This window comes from Macaca mulatta, chromosome 14 (assembly GCF_049350105.2).
Source record: "Macaca mulatta isolate MMU2019108-1 chromosome 14, T2T-MMU8v2.0, whole genome shotgun sequence".
NCBI classification, from domain to species: domain Eukaryota; kingdom Metazoa; phylum Chordata; class Mammalia; order Primates; family Cercopithecidae; genus Macaca; species Macaca mulatta.
The window spans coordinates 65,464,600-65,480,872 of NC_133419.1; positions in this window are offsets into that span (position 1 = coordinate 65,464,600).

Here is a 16,273-nt window from a genome sequence, read left to right on the forward strand (position 1 = left end):
CATAGAAGGCTATGGTGAAAAAGGAAATATTCTAAGATGAAATCTGGAAAGAAGCTTTCTGAGAAACTGCTTAGTGTTCTGTTAATTCATCTCACAGAGTTACATCTGTATTTCGTAGATCTCTTTGCTAGCCTTATTTCTGTTGAATCTGAGAACAGATATTTCGGATCCTTTTGAAGACTATAGGGCCAAAGGAAATATCCTCTGAAAACAAAGAGAAAGAAGCTTTCTGAGAAACTTCTTTGTGTTCTGTGAAATCATCTCACAGAGTTACAGCTTTCCCCTCAAGGAGTCTTTCGCTAAGACAGTTCTTGTGGAATTGGCAAAGTGATATCTGGAAGCCCATAGAGGGCTATGGTGAAAAAGGAAATATTCTAAGATGAAATCTGGAAAGAAGCTTTCTGAGAAACTGCTTAGTGTTCTGTTAATTCATCTCACAGAGTTACATCTGTATTTCATAGATCTCTTTGCTAGCCTTATTTCTGTTGAATCTGAGAACAGATATTTCGGATCCTTTTGAAGACTATAGGGCCAAAGGAAATATCCTCTGAAAACAAAGAGAAAGAAGCTTTCTGAGAAACTTCGTTGTGTTCTGTGAAATCATCTCACAGAGTTACAGCTTTCCCCTCAAGGAGTCTTTCGCTAAGACAGTTTATGTGGAATTGGCAAAGTGATATATGGAAGCCCATAGAGGGCTATGGTGAAAAAGGAAATATCCTCAGATGAAATCTGGAAAGAAGCTTTCTGAGAAACTGCGTAGCGTTCTGTTAATTCATCTCACAGAGTTACATCTGTATTTCGTGGATCTCTTTGCTAGCCTTATTTCTGTGGAATCTGAGAACAGATATTTCGGATCCCTTTGAAGACTATAGGGCCAAAGGAAATATCCTCTGAAAACAAAGAGAAAGAAGCTTTCTGAGAAACTTCTTTGTGTTCTGTGAAATCATCTCACAGAGTTACAGCTTTCCTCTCAAGGAGTCTTTCGCTAAGACAGTTCTTGTGGAATTGGCAAAGTGATATCTGGAAGCCCATAGAGGGCTATGGTGAAAAAGGAAATATTCTAAGATGAAATCTGGAAAGAAGCTTTCTGAGAAACTGCTTAGTGTTCTGTTAATTCATCTCACAGAGTTACATCTGTATTTCATAGATCTCTTTGCTAGCCTTATTTCTGTTGAATCTGAGAACAGATATTTCGGATCCTTTTGAAGACTATAGGGCCAAAGGAAATATCCTCTGAAAACAAAGAGAAAGAAGCTTTCTGAGAAACTTCTTTGTGTTCTGTGAAATCATCTCACAGAGTTACAGCTTTCCCCTCAAGGAGTCTTTCGCTAAGACAGTTCTTGTGGAATTGGCAAAGTGATATCTGGAACCCCTAGAGGGCTATGGTGAAAAAGGAAATATCCTCAGATGAAATCTGGAAAGAAGCTTTCTGAGAAACTGCTTAGTGTTCTGTTAATTCATCTCACAGAGTTACATCTGTATTTCGTGGATCTCTTTGCTCGCCTTATTTCTGTGGAATCTGAGAACAGATATTTCGGATCCCTTTGAGGACTATAGGGCCAAAGGAAATATCCTCCGATAACAAAGAGAAAGAAGCTTTCTGAGAAACTTCTTTGTGTTCTGTGAAATCATCTCACAGAGTTGCAGCTTTCCCCTCAAGAAGCCTTTCGCTAAGACAGTTCTTGTGGAATTGGAAAAGTGATATTTGGAAGCCCATAGAGGGCTATGGTGAAAAAGGAAATATCCTCAGATGAAATCTGGAAAGAAGCTTTCTGAGAAATTGCTTAGTGTTCTGTTAATTCATCTCACAGAGTTACATCTGTATTTCGTGGATCTCTTTGCTAGCCTAATTTCTGTGGAATCTGAGAACAGATATTTCGGATCCCTTTGAAGAATATAGGGCCAAAGGAAATATCCTCCGATAACAAAGAGAAAGAATTTTTCTGAGAAACTTCGTTGTGTTCTGTGAAATCATCTCACAGAGTTGCAGCTTTCCCCTCAAGAAGCCTTTCGCTAAGACAGTTCTTGTGGAATTGGCAAAGTGATATTTGGAAGCCCTTAGAGGGCTGTGGTGAAAAAGGAAATATCCTCAGAAGAAATCTGGAAAGAAGCTTTCTGAGAAACTGCTTAGTGTTCTGTTAATTCATCTCACAGAGTTACATCTGTATTTCGTGGATCTCTTTGCTACCCTTATTTCTGTGGAATCTGAGAACAGATATTTCGGATCCCTTTGAAGACTATAGGGCCAAAGGAAATATCCTCCGATAACAAAGAGAAAGAAGCTTTCTGAGAAACTTCTTTGTGTTCTGTGAAATCATCTCACAGAGTTGCAGGTTTCCACTCAAGGAGCCTTTCTCTAAGACAGTTCTTGTGGAATTGGCAAAGTGATATTTGGAAGCCCATAGAGGGCTATGGTGAAAAAGGAAATATCCTCAGATGAAATCTTGAAAGAAGCTTTCTGAGAAACTGCTTAGTGTTCTGTTAATTCATCTCACAGAGTTACATCTGTATTTCGTGGATCTCTTTGCTAGCCTTATTTCTGTGGAATCTGAGAACAGATATTTCGGATCCCTTTGAAGACTATAGGGCCAAAGGAAATATCCTCCGATAACAAAGAGAAAGAAGCTTTCTGAGAAACTTCGTTGTGTTCTGTGAAATCATCTCACAGAGTTACAGCTTTCCCCTCACGGATCCTTTCGCTAAGACAGTTCTTGTGGAATTGGCAAAGTGATATTTGGAAGCCCATAGAGGGCTATGGTGAAAAAGGAAATATCCTCAACTGAAATCTGGAAAGAAGCTTTCTGAGAAACTGCTTACTGTTCTGTTAATTCATCTCACAGAGTTACATCTGTATTTCGTGGATCTCTTTGCTAGCCTTATCTCTGTGGAATCTGAGAACAGATATTTGGGATCCCTTTGAAGACTATAGGGCCAAAGGAAATATCCTCCGATAACAAAGAGAAAGAAGCTTTCTGAGAAACTTCGTTGTGTCTGTGAAATCATCTCACAGAGTTACAGCTTTTCCCTCACGGAGCCTTTCGCTAAGACAGTTCTTTTGAAATTGGCAAAGTGATATTTGGAAGCCCCTAGAGGGCTATGGTGAAAAAGGAAATATCCTCACAGGAAATCTGGAAAGAAGCTTTCTGAGAAACTGCTTAGTGTTCTGTTAATTCATCTCACAGAGTTACATCTGTATTTCGTGGATCTCTTTGCTAGCCTTATTTCTGTGGAATCTGAGAACAGATATTTCGGATCCCTTTGAAGACTATAGGGCCAAAGGAAATATCCTCCGATAACAAAGAGAAAGAAGCTTTCTGAGAAACTTCTTTGTGTTCTGTGAAATCATCTCACAGAGTTGCAGCTTTCCCCTCAAGAAGCCTTTCGCTAAGACAGTTCTTGTGGAATTGGCAAAGTGATATTTGGAAGCCCATAGAGGGCTATGGTGAAAAAGGAAATATCCTCAGATGAAATCTGGAAAGAAGCTTTCTGAGAAACTGCTTAGTGTTCTGTTAATTCATCTCACAGAGTTACATCTGTATTTCGTGGATCTCTTTGCTAGCCTTATTTCTGTGGAATCTGAGAACAGATATTTCGGATCCCTTTGAAGACTATAGGGCCAAAGGAAATATCCTCCGATAACAAAGAGAAAGAAGCTTTCTGAGAAACTTCTTTGTGTTCTGTGAAATCATCTCACAGAGTTGCAGCTTTCCCCTCAAGAAGCCTTTCGCTAAGACAGTTCTTGTGGAATTGGCAAAGTGATATTTGGAAGCCCATAGAGGGCTATGGTGAAAAAGGAAATATCCTCAGATGAAATCTGGAAAGAAGCTTTCTGAGAAACTGCTTAGTGTTCTGTTAATTCATCTCACAGAGTTACATCTGTATTTCATGGATCTCTTTCCTAGCCTTATTTCTGTGGAATCTGAGAACAGATATTTCGGATCCCTTTGAAGACTATAGGGCCAAAGGAAATATCCTCCGATAACAAAGAGAAAGAAGCTTTCTGAGAAACTTCTTTGTGTTCTGTGAAATCATCTCACAGTGTTGCAGCTTTCCCCTCAAGAAGCCTTTCGCTAAGACAGTTCTTGTGGAATTGGCAAAGTGATATTTGGAAGCCCATAGAGGGCTATGGTGAAAAAGGAAATATCCTCAGATGAAATCTGGAAAGAAGCTTTCTGAGAAACTGCTTAGTGTTCTGTTAATTCATCTCACAGAGTTACATCTGTATTTCGTGGATCTCTTTGCTAGCCTTATTTCTGTGGAATCTGAGAACACATATTTCGGATCCCTTTGAAGACTCTAGGGCCAAAGGAAATATCCTCCGATAACAAAGAGAAAGAAGCTTTCTGAGAAACTTCTTTGTGTTCTATGAAATCATCTCACAGAGTTGCAGCTTTCCCCTCAAGAAGCCTTTGGCTAAGACAGTTCTTGAGGAATTGGCAAAGTGATATTTGGAAGCCCATAGAGGGCTATGGTGAAAAAGGAAATATCCTCAGATGAAATCTGGAAAGAAGCTTTCTGAGAAACTGCTTAGTGTTCTGTTAATTCATCTCACAGAGTTACATCTGTATTTCGTGGATCTCTTTGCTGGCCTTATTTCTACGGAATCTGAGAAGAGATATTTCGGATCCCTTTGAAGACTATAGGGCCAAAGGAAATATCCTCCGATAACAAAGAGAAAGAAGCTTTCTGAGAAACTTCGTTGTGTTCTGTGAAATCATCTCACAGAGTTACAGCTTTCCCCTCAAGGAGCCTTTCGCTAAGACAGTTTATGTGGAATTGGCAAAGTGATATATGGAAGCCCGTAGAGGGCTATGGTGAAAAAGGAAATATCCTCAGATGAAATCTGGAAAGAAGCTTTCTGAGAAACTGCGTAGCGTTCTGTTAATTCATCTCACAGAGTTACATCTGTATTTCGTGGATCTCTTTGCTAGCCTTATTTCTGTGGAATCTGAGAACAGATATTTCGGATCCCTTTGAAGACTATAGGGCCAAAGGAAATGTCCTCCGATAACAAAGAGAAAGAAGCTTTCTGAGAAACTTCTTTGTGTTCTGTGAAATCATCTCACAGAGTTGCAGCTTTCCCCTCAAGAAGCCTTTCGCTAAGACAGTTCTTGTGGAATTGGCAAAGTGATATTTGGAAGCCCATAGAGGGCTATGGTGAAAAAGGAAATATCCTCAGATGAAATCTGGAAAGAAGCTTTCTGAGAAACTGCTTAGTGTTCTGTTAATTCATCTCACAGAGTTACATCTGTATTTCGTGGATCTCTTTGCTAGCCTTATTTCTGTGGAATCTGAGAACAGATATTTCGGATCCTTTTGAAGACTATAGGGCCAAAGGAAATATCCTCTGAAAACAAAGAGAAAGAAGCTTTCTGAGAAACTTCTTTGTGTTCTGTGAAATCATCTCACAGAGTTACAGCTTTCCCCTCAAGGAGTCTTTCGCTAAGACAGTTCTTGTGGAATTGGCAAAGTGATATCTGGAAGCCCATAGAGGGCTATGGTGAAAAAGGAAATATTCTAAGATGAAATCTGGAAAGAAGCTTTCTGAGAAACTGCTTAGTGTTCTGTTAATTCATCTCACAGAGTTACATCTGTATTTCGTAGATCTCTTTGCTAGCCTTATTTCTGTTGAATCTGAGAACAGATATTTCGGATCCTTTTGAAGACTATAGGGCCAAAGGAAATATCCTCTGAAAACAAAGAGAAAGAAGCTTTCTGAGAAACTTCTTTGTGTTCTGTGAAATCATCTCACAGAGTTACAGCTTTCCCCTCAAGGAGTCTTTCGCTAAGACAGTTTATGTGGAATTGGCAAAGTGATATCTGGAATCCCATAGAGGGCTATGGTGAAAAAGGAAATATCCTCAGATGAAATCTGGAAAGAAGCTTTCTGAGAAACTGCGTAGCGTTCTGTTAATTCATCTCACAGAGTTACATCTGTATTTCGTGGATCTCTTTGCTAGCCTTATTTCTGTGGAATCTGAGAACAGATATTTCGGATCCCTTTGAAGACTATAGGGCCAAAGGAAATGTCCTCCGATAACAAAGAGAAAGAAGCTTTCTGAGAAACTTCTTTGTGTTCTGTGAAATCATCTCACAGAGTTGCAGCTTTCCCGTCAAGAAGCCTTTCGCTAAGACAGTTCTTGTGGAATTGGCAAAGTGATATTTGGAAGCCCATAGAGGGCTATGGTGAAAAAGGAAATATCCTCAGATGAAATCTGGAAAGAAGCTTTCTGAGAAACTGCTTAGTGTTCTGTTAATTCATCTCACAGAGTTACATCTGTATTTCGTGGATCTCTTTGCTAGCCTTATTTCTGTGGAATCTGAGAACAGATATTTCGGATCCTTTTGAAGACTATAGGGCCAAAGGAAATATCCTCTGAAAACAAAGAGAAAGAAGCTTTCTGAGAAACTTCTTTGTGTTCTGTGAAATCATCTCACAGAGTTACAGCTTTCCTCTCAAGGAGTCTTTCGCTAAGACACTTCTTGTGGAATTGGCAAAGTGATATCTGTAAGCCCATAGAGGGCTATGGTGAAAAAGGAAATATTCTAAGATGAAATCTGGAAAGAAGCTTTCTGAGAAACTGCTTAGTGTTCTGTTAATTCATCTCACAGAGTTACATCTGTATTTCATAGATCTCTTTGCTAGCCTTATTTCTGTTGAATCTGAGAACAGATATTTCGGATCCTTTTGAAGACTATAGGGCCAAAGGAAATATCCTCTGAAAACAAAGAGAAAGAAGCTTTCTGAGAAACTTCGTTGTGTTCTGTGAAATCATCTCACAGAGTTACAGCTTTCCCCTCAAGGAGTCTTTCGCTAAGACAGTTTATGTGGAATTGGCAAAGTGATATATGGAAGCCCATAGAGGGCTATGGTGAAAAAGGAAATATCCTCACATGAAATCTGGAAAGAAGCTTTCTGAGAAACTGCTTAGTGTTCTGTTAATTCATCTCACAGAGTTACATCTGTATTTCGTGGATCTCTTTGCTCGCCTTATTTCTGTGGAATCTGAGAACAGATATTTCGGATCCCTTTGAGGACTATAGGGCCAAAGGAAATATCCTCCGATAACAAAGAGAAAGAAGCTTTCTGAGAAACTTCTTTGTGTTCTGTGAAATCATCTCACAGACTTGCAGCTTTCCCCTCAAGAAGCCTTTCGCTAAGACAGTTCTTGTGGAATTGGAAAAGTGATATTTGGAAGCCCATAGAGGGCTATGGTGAAAAAGGAAATATCCTCAGATGAAATCTGGAAAGAAGCTTTCTGAGAAATTGCTTAGTGTTCTGTTAATTCATCTCACAGAGTTACATCTGTATTTCGTGGATCTCTTTGCTAGCCTTATTTCTGTGGAATCTGAGAACAGATATTTCGGATCCCTTTGAAGAATATAGGGCCAAAGGAAATATCCTCCGATAACAAAGAGAAAGAATTTTTCTGAGAAACTTCGTTGTGTTCTGTGAAATCATCTCACAGAGTTGCAGCTTTCCCCTCAAGAAGCCTTTCGCTAAGACAGTTCTTGTGGAATTGGCAAAGTGATATTTGGAAGCCCTTAGAGGGCTGTGGTGAAAAAGGAAATATCCTCAGAAGAAATCTGGAAAGAAGCTTTCTGAGAAACTGCTTAGTGTTCTGTTAATTCATCTCACAGAGTTACATCTGTATTTCGTGGATCTCTTTGCTACCCTTATTTCTGTGGAATCTGAGAACAGATATTTAGGATCCCTTTGAAGACTATAGGGCCAAAGGAAATATCCTCCGATAACAAAGAGAAAGAAGCTTTCTGAGAAACTTCTTTGTGTTCTGTGAAATCATCTCACAGAGTTACAGCTTTCCCCTCAAGAAGCCTTTCGCTAAGACAGTTCTTGTGGAATTGGCAAAGTGATATTTGGAAGCCCATAGAGGGCTATGGTGAAAAAGGAAATATCCTCAAATGAAATCTGGAAAGAAGCTTTCTGAGAAACTGCTTAGTGTTCTGTTAATTCATCTCACAAAGTTACATCTGTATTTCGTGGATCTCTTTGCTAGCCTTATTTCTGTGGAATCTGAGAACAGATATTTCGGATCCCTTTGAAGACTATAGGGCCAAAGGAAATATCCTCCGATAACAAAGAGAAAGAAGCTTTCTGAGAAACTTCTTTGTGTTCTGTGAAATCATCTCACAGAGTTACAGCTTTCCCCTCACGGAGCCTTTTGCTAAGACAGTTCTTTTGAAATTGGCAAAGTGATATTTGGAAGCCCATAGAGGGCTATGGTGAAAAAGGAAATATACTCAGATGAAATCTGGAAAGAAGCTTTCTGAGAAACTGCTTAGTGTTCTGTTAATTCATCTCACAGTGTTACATCTGTATTTCATGGATCACTTTGCTAGCCTTATTTCTGTGGAATCTGAGAACAGATATTTCCGATCCCTTTCAAGACTATAGGGCTAAAGGAAATATCCTCCGATAACAAAGAGAAAGAAGCTTTCTGAGAAACTTCTTTGTGTTCTGTGAAATCATCTCACAGAGTTGCAGCTTTCCCCTCAAGAAGCCTTTCGCTAAGACAGTTCTTGTGGAATTGGCAAAGTGATATTTGGAAGCCCATAGAGGGCTATGGTGAAAAAGGAAATATCCTCAGATGAAATCTGGAAAGAAGCTTTCTGAGAAACTGCTTAGCGTTCTGTTAATTCATCTCACAGAGTTACATCTGTATTTCGTGGATCTCTTTGCTAGCCTTATTTCTGTGGAATCTGAGAACAGATATTTCGGATCCCTTTGAAGACTATAGGGCCAAAGGAAATATCCTCCGATAACAAAGACAAAGAAGCTTTCTGAGAATCTTCTTTGTGTTCTGTGAAATCATCTCACAGAGTTGCAGCTTTCCCCTCAAGAAGCCTTTCGCTAAGACAGTTCTTGTGGAATTGGCAAAGTGATATTTGGAATCCCTTAGAGGGCTATGGTAAAAAAGGAAATATCCTCAGATGAAATCTGGAAAGAAGCTTTCTGAGAAACTGCTTAGTGTTCTGTTAATTCATCTCACAGAGTTACATCTGTATTTCGTAGATCTCTTTGCTAGCCTTATTTCTGTGGAATCTGAGAACAGATATTTCGGATCCCTTTGAAGACTATAGGGCCAAAGGAAATATCCTCCGATAACAAAGAGAAAGAAGCTTTCTGAGAAACTTCGTTGTGTTCTGTGAAATCATCTCACAGAGATACAGCTTTCCCCTCAAGGAGCCTTTCGCTAAGACAGTTTATGTGGAATTGGCAAAGTGATATTTGGAAGACCAAAGAGGGCTATGGTGAAAAAGGAAATATCCTCAGATGAAATCTGGAAAGAAGCTTTCTGAGAAACTGCTTAGCGTTCTGTTAATTCATCTCACAGAGTTACATCTGTATTTCGTGGATTTCTTTGCTAGCCTTATTTCTGTGGAATCTGAGAACAGATATTTCGGATCCCTTTGAAGACTATAGGGCCAAAGGAAATATCCTCCGATAACAAAGAGAAAGAATTTTTCTGAGAAACTTCGTTGTGTTCTGTGAAATCATCTCACAGAGTTTCAGCTTTCCCCTCACGGAGCCTTTCGCTAAGACAGTTCTTTTGAAATTGGCAAAGTGATATTTGGAAGCCCATAGAGGGCTATGGTGAAAAAGGAAATATCCTCAGAGGAAATCTGGAAAAAAGCTTTCTGAGAAACTGCTTAGTGTTCTGTTAATTCATCTCACAGTGTTACATCTGTATTTCATGGATCTCTTTGCTAGCCTTATTTCTGTGGAATCTGAGAACAGATATTTCAGATCCCTTTGAAGACTATAGGTCCAAAGGAAATATCCTCCGAAAACAAAGAGAAAGAAGCTTTCTGAGAATCTTCGTTGTGTTCTGTGAAATCATCTCACAGAGTTAAAGCTTTCCCCTCAAGAAGCCTTTCGCTAAGACAGTTCTTGTGGAATTGGCAAAGTGATATTTGGAAGCCCATAGAGGGCTATGGTGAAAAAGGAAATATCCTCAAATGAAATCTGGAAAGAAGCTTTCTGAGAAACTGCTTAGTGTTCTGTTAATTCATCTCACAGAGTTACATCTGTATTTCGTGGATCTCTTTGCTAGCCTTATTTCTGTGGAATCTGAGAACAGATATTTCAGATCCCTTTGAAGACTATAGGGCCAAAGGAAATATCCTCCGATAACAAAGAGAAAGACGCTTTCTGAGAAACTTCGTTGTGTCTGTGAAATCATCTCACAGAGTTACAGCTTTCCCCTCACGGAGCCTTTCGCTAAGACAGTTCTTTTGAAATTGGCAAAGTGATAATTGGAAGCCCATAGAGGGCTATGGTGAAAAAGGAAATATCCTCAGAGGAAATCTGGAAAGAAGCTTTCTGAGAAACTGCTTAGTGTTCTGTTAATTCATCTCACAGAGTTACATCTGTATTTCGTGGATCTCTTTGCTAGCCTTATTTCTGTGGAATCTGAGAACAGATATTTCGGATCCCTTTGAAGACTATAGGGCCAAAGGAAATATCCTCCGATAACCAAGAGAAAGAAGCATTCTGAGAAACTTCTTTGTGTTCTGTGAAATCATCTCACAGAGTTGCAGCTTTCCACTCAAGGAGCCTTTCGCTAAGACAGTTCTTGTGGAATTGGCAAAGTGATATTTGGAAGCCCATAGAGGGCTATGGTGAAAAAGGAAATATCCTCAGATGAAATCTGGAAAGAAGCTTTCTGAAAAACTGCTTAGTGTTCTGTTAATTCATCTCACAGAGTTACATCTGTATTTCGTGGATCTCTTTGCTAGCCTTATTTCTGTGGAATCTGAGAACAGATATTTCGGATCCCTTTGAAGACTATAGGGCCAAAGGAAATATCCTCCGATAACAAAGAGAAAGAAGCTTTCTGAGAAACTTCGTTGTGTTCTGTGAAATCATCTCACAGAGTTACAGCTTTCCCCTCACGGAGCCTTTCGCTAAGACAGTTCTTGTGGAATTGGCAAAGTGATATTTGGAAGCCCATAGAGGGCTATGGTGAAAAAGGAAATATCCTCAACTGAAATCTGGAAAGAAGCTTTCTGAGAAACTGCTTAGTGTTCTGTTAATTCATCTCACAGAGTTACATCTGTATTTCGTGGATCTCTTTGCTAGCCTTATCTCTGTGGAATCTGAGAACAGATATTTCGGATCCCTTTGAAGACTATAGGGCCAAAGGAAATATCCTCCGATAACAAAGAGAAAGAAGCTTTCTGAGAAACTTCGTTGTGTCTGTGAAATCATCTCACAGAGTTACAGCTTTTCCCTCACGGAGCCTTTCGCTAAGACAGTTCTTTTGAAATTGGCAAAGTGATATTTGGAAGCCCATAGAGGGCTATGGTGAAAAAGGAAATATCCTCAGAGGAAATCTGGAAAGAAGCTTTCTGAGAAACTGCTTAGTGTTCTGTTAATTCATCTCACAGAGTTACATCTGTATTTCGTGGATTTCCTTGCTAGCCTTATTTCTGTGGAATCTGAGAACAGATATTTCGGATCCCTTTGAAGACTATAGGGCCAAAGGAAATATCCTCCGATAACAAAGAGAAAGAAGCTTTCTGAGAAACTTCTTTGTGTTCTGTGAAATCATCTCACAGAGTTGCAGCTTTCCCCTCAAGAAGCCTTTCGCTAAGACAGTTCTTGTGGAATTGGCAAAGTGATATTTGGAAGCCCATAGAGGGCTATGGTGAAAAAGGAAATATCCTCAGATGAAATCTGGAAAGAAGCTTTCTGAGAAACTGCTTAGCGTTCTGTTAATTCATCTCACAGAGTTACATCTGTATTTCGTGGATCTCTTTGCTAGCCTTATTTCTGTGGAATCTGAGAACAGATATTTCGGATCCCTTTGAAGACTATAGGGCCAAAGGAAATATCCTCCGATAACAAAGAGAAAGAAGCTTTCTGAGAAACTTCGTTGTGTTCTGTGAAATCATCTCACAGAGTTACAGCTTTACCCCACGGAGCCTTTCGCTAAGACAGTTCCTTTTAAATTGGCAAAGTGATATTTGGAAGCCCATAGAGGGCTATGGTGAAAAAGGAAATACCCTCAGATGAAATCTGGAAAGAAGCTTTCTGAGAAACTGCTTAGGGTTCTGTTAATTCATCTCACAGTGTTACATCTGTATTTCGTGGATCTCTTTGCTAGCCTTATTTCTGTGGAATCTGAGAACAGATATTTCAGATCCCTTTGAAGACTATAGGGCCAAAGGAAATATCCTCCGATAACAAAGAGAAAGAAGCTTTCTGAGAAACTTCTTTGTGTTCTGTGAAATCATCTCACAGAGTTGCAGCTTTCCCCTCAAGAAGCCTTTCGCTACGACAGTTCTTGAGGAATTGGCAAAGTGATATTTGGAAGACCATAGATGGCTATGGTGAAAAAGGAAATATCCTCAGATGAAATCTGGAAAGAAGCTTTCTGAGAAACTGCTTAGTGTTCCGTTAATTCATCTCACAGAGTTACATCTGTATTTCGTGGATCTCTTTGCTAGCCTTATTGCTGTGGAATCTGAGAACAGATATTTCGGATCCCTTTGAAGACTATAGGGCCAAAGGAAATATCCTCCGATAACAAAGAGAAAGAAGCTTTCTGAGAAACTTCTTTGTGTTCTGTGAAATCATCTCACAGAGTTGCAGCTTTCCCCTCAAGAAGCCTTTCGCTAAGACAGTTTATGTGGAATTGGCAAAGTGGTATATGGAAGCCCATAGAGGGCTATGGTGAAAAAGGAAATATCCTCAGATGAAATCTGGAAAGAAGCTTTCTGAGAAACTGCGTAGCGTTCTGTTAATTCATCTCACAGAGTTACATCTGTATTTCGTGGATCTCTTTGCTAGCCTTATTTCTGTGGAATCTGAGAACAGATATTTCGGATCCCTTTGAAGACTATAGGGCCAAAGGAAATATCCTCCGATAACAAAGAGAAAGAAGCTTTCTGAGAAAATTCTTTGTGTTCTGTGAAATCATCTCACAGAGTTGCAGCTTTCCACTCAAGGAGCCTTTCGCTAAGACAGTTCTTGTGGAATTGGCAAAGTGATATTTGGAAGCCCATAGAGGGCTATGGTGAAAAAGGAAATATCCTCAGATGAAATCTGGAAAGAAGCTTTCTGAGAAACTGCTTAGCGTTCTGTTAATTCATCTCACAGAGTTACATCTGTATTTCGTGGATCTCTTTGCTAGCCTTATTTCTGTGGAATCTGAGAACACATATTTCGGATCCCTTTGAAGACTATAGGGCCAAAGGAAATATCCTCCGATAACAAAGAGAAAGAAGCTTTCTGAGAATCTTCTTTGTGTTCTGTGAAATCATCTCACAGAGTTGCGGCTTTCCCCTCAAGAAGCCTTTCGCTAAGACAGTTCTTGTGGAATTGGCAAAGTGATATTTGGAATCCCATAGAGGGCTATGGTAAAAAAGGAAATATCCTCAGATGAAATCTGGAAAGAAGCTTTCTGAGAAACTGCTTAGTGTTCTGTTAATTCATCTCACAGAGTTACATCTGTATTTCGTAGATCTCTTTGCTAGCCTTATTTCTGTGGAATCTGAGAACAGATATTTCGGATCCCTTTGAAGACTATAGGGCCAAAGGAAATATCCTCCGATAACAAAGAGAAAGAAGCTTTCTGAGAAACTTCGTTGTGTTCTGTGAAATCATCTCACAGAGATACAGCTTTCCCCTCAAGGAGCCTTTCGCTAAGACAGTTTATGTGGAATTGGCAAAGTGATATTTGGAAGACCAAAGAGGGCTATGGTGATAAAGGAAATATCCTCAGATGAAATCTGGAATGAAGCTTTCTGAGAAACTGCGTAGCGTTCTGTTAATTCATCTCACAGAGTTACATCTGTATTTCGTAGATTTCTTTGCTAGCCTTATTTCTGTGGAATCTGAGAACAGATATTTCGGATCCCTTTGAAGACTATAGGGCCAAAGGAAATATCCTCCGATAACAAAGAGAAAGAAGCTTTCTGAGAAACTTCCTTGTGTTCTGTGAAATCATCTCACAGAGTTACAGCTTTCCCCTCACGGAGCCTTTCGCTAAGACAGTTCTTTTGAAATTGGCAAAGTGATATTTGGAAGCCCATAGAGGGCTATGGTGAAAAAGGAAATATCCTCAGAGGAAATCTGAAAAAAGCTTTCTGAGAAACTGCTTAGTGTTCTGTTAATTCATCTCACAGTGTTACATCTGTATTTCATGGATCTCTTTGCTAGCCTTATTTCTGTGGAATCTGAGAACAGATATTTCAGATACCTTTGAAGACTATAGGGCCAAAGGAAATATCCTCCGAAAACAAAGAGAAAGAAGCTTTCTGAGAATCTTCGTTGTGTTCTGTGAAATCATCTCACAGAGTTACAGCTTTCCCCTCAAGAAGCCTTTCGCTAAGACAGTTCTTGTGGAATTGGCAAAGTGATATTTGGAAGCCCATAGAGGGCTATGTTGAAAAAGGAAATATCCTCAAATGAAATTTGGAAAGAAGCTTTCTGAGAAACTGCTTAGTGTTCTGTTAATTCATCTCACAGAGTTACATCTGTATTTCGTGGATCTCTTTGCTAGCCTTATTTCTGTGGAATCTGAGAACAGATATTTCGGATCCCTTTGAAGACTATAGGGCCAAAGGAAATATCCTCCGATAACAAAGAGAAAGACGCTTTCTGGGAAACTTCGTTGTGTCTGTGAAATCATCTCACAGAGGTACAGCTTTCCCCTCACGGAGCCTTTCGCTAAGACAGTTCTTTTGAAATTGGCAAAGTGATATTTGGAAGCCCATAGAGGGCTATGGTGAAAAAGGAAATATCCTCAGATGAAATCTGGAAAGAAGCTTTCTGAGAAACTGCTTAGTGTTCTGTTAATTCATCTCACAGAGTTACATCTGTATTTCGTGGATCTCTTTGCTAGCCTTATTTCTGTGGAATCTGAGAACAGATATTTCGGATCCCTTTGAAGACTATAGGGCCAAAGGAAATATCCTCCGATAACAAAGAGAAAGAAGCTTTCTGAGAAACTTCGTTGTGTTCTGTGAAATCATCTCACAGAGTTACAGCTTTCCCCTCAAGGAGCCTTTCGCTAGACAGTTTATGTGGAATTGGCAAAGTGTTATATGGAAGCCCATAGAGGGCTATGGTGAAAAAGGAAATATCCTCAGATGAAATCTGGAAAGAAGCTTTCTGAGAAACTGCGTAGCGTTTTGTGAATTCATCTCACAGAGTTACATCTGTATTTCTTGGATCTCTTTGCTAGCCTTATTTCTGTGGAATCTGAGAACAGATATTTCGGATCCCTTTGAAGACTATAGGGCCAAAGGAAATATCCTCCGATAACAAAGAGAAAGAAGCTTTCTGAGAAACTTCTTTGTGTTCTGTGAAATCATCTCACAGAGTTGCAGCTTTCCCCTCAAGAAGCCTTTCGCTAAGACAGTTCTTGTGGAATTGGCAAAGTGATATTTGGAAGCCCATAGAGGGCTATGGTGAAAAAGGAAATATCCTCAGATGAAATCTGGAAAGAAGCTTTCTGAGAAACTGCTTAGTGTTCTGTTAATTCATCTCACAGAGTTACATCTGTATTTCGTGGATCTCTTTGCTAGCCTTATTTCTGTGGAATCTGAGAACAGATATTTCGGATCCTTTAGAAGACTATAGGGCCAAAGGAAATATCCTCTGAAAACAAAGAGAAAGAAGCTTTCTGAGAAACTTCTTTGTGTTCTGTGAAATCATCTCACAGAGTTACAGCTTTCCCCTCAAGGAGTCTTTCGCTAAGACAGTTCTTGTGGAATTGGCAAAGTGATATTTGGAAGCCCATAGAGGGCTATGGTGAAAAAGGAAATATCCTCAGATGAAATCTGGAAAGAAGCTTTCTGAGAAACTGCTTAGTGTTCTGTTAATTCATCTCACAGAGTTACATCTGTATTTCGTGGATCTCTTTGCTAGCCTTATTTCTGTGGAATCTGAGAACAGATATTTCGGATCCCTTTGAGGACTATAGGGCCAAAGGAAATATCCTCCGATAACAAAGAGAAAGAAGCTTTCTGAGAAACTTCTTTGTGTTCTGTGAAATCATCTCACAGAGTTACAGCTTTCCCCCACGGAGCCTTTCGCTAAGACAGTTCTTTTGAAATTGGCAAAGTGATATTTGGAAGCCCATAGAGGGCTATGGTGAAAAAGGAAATATCCTCAGAGGAAATCAGGAAAGAAGCTTTCTGAGAAACTGCTTAGGGTTCTGTTAATTCATCTCACAGTGTTACATCTGTATTTCGTGGATCTCTTTGCTAGCCTTATTTCTGTGGAATCTGAGAACAGATA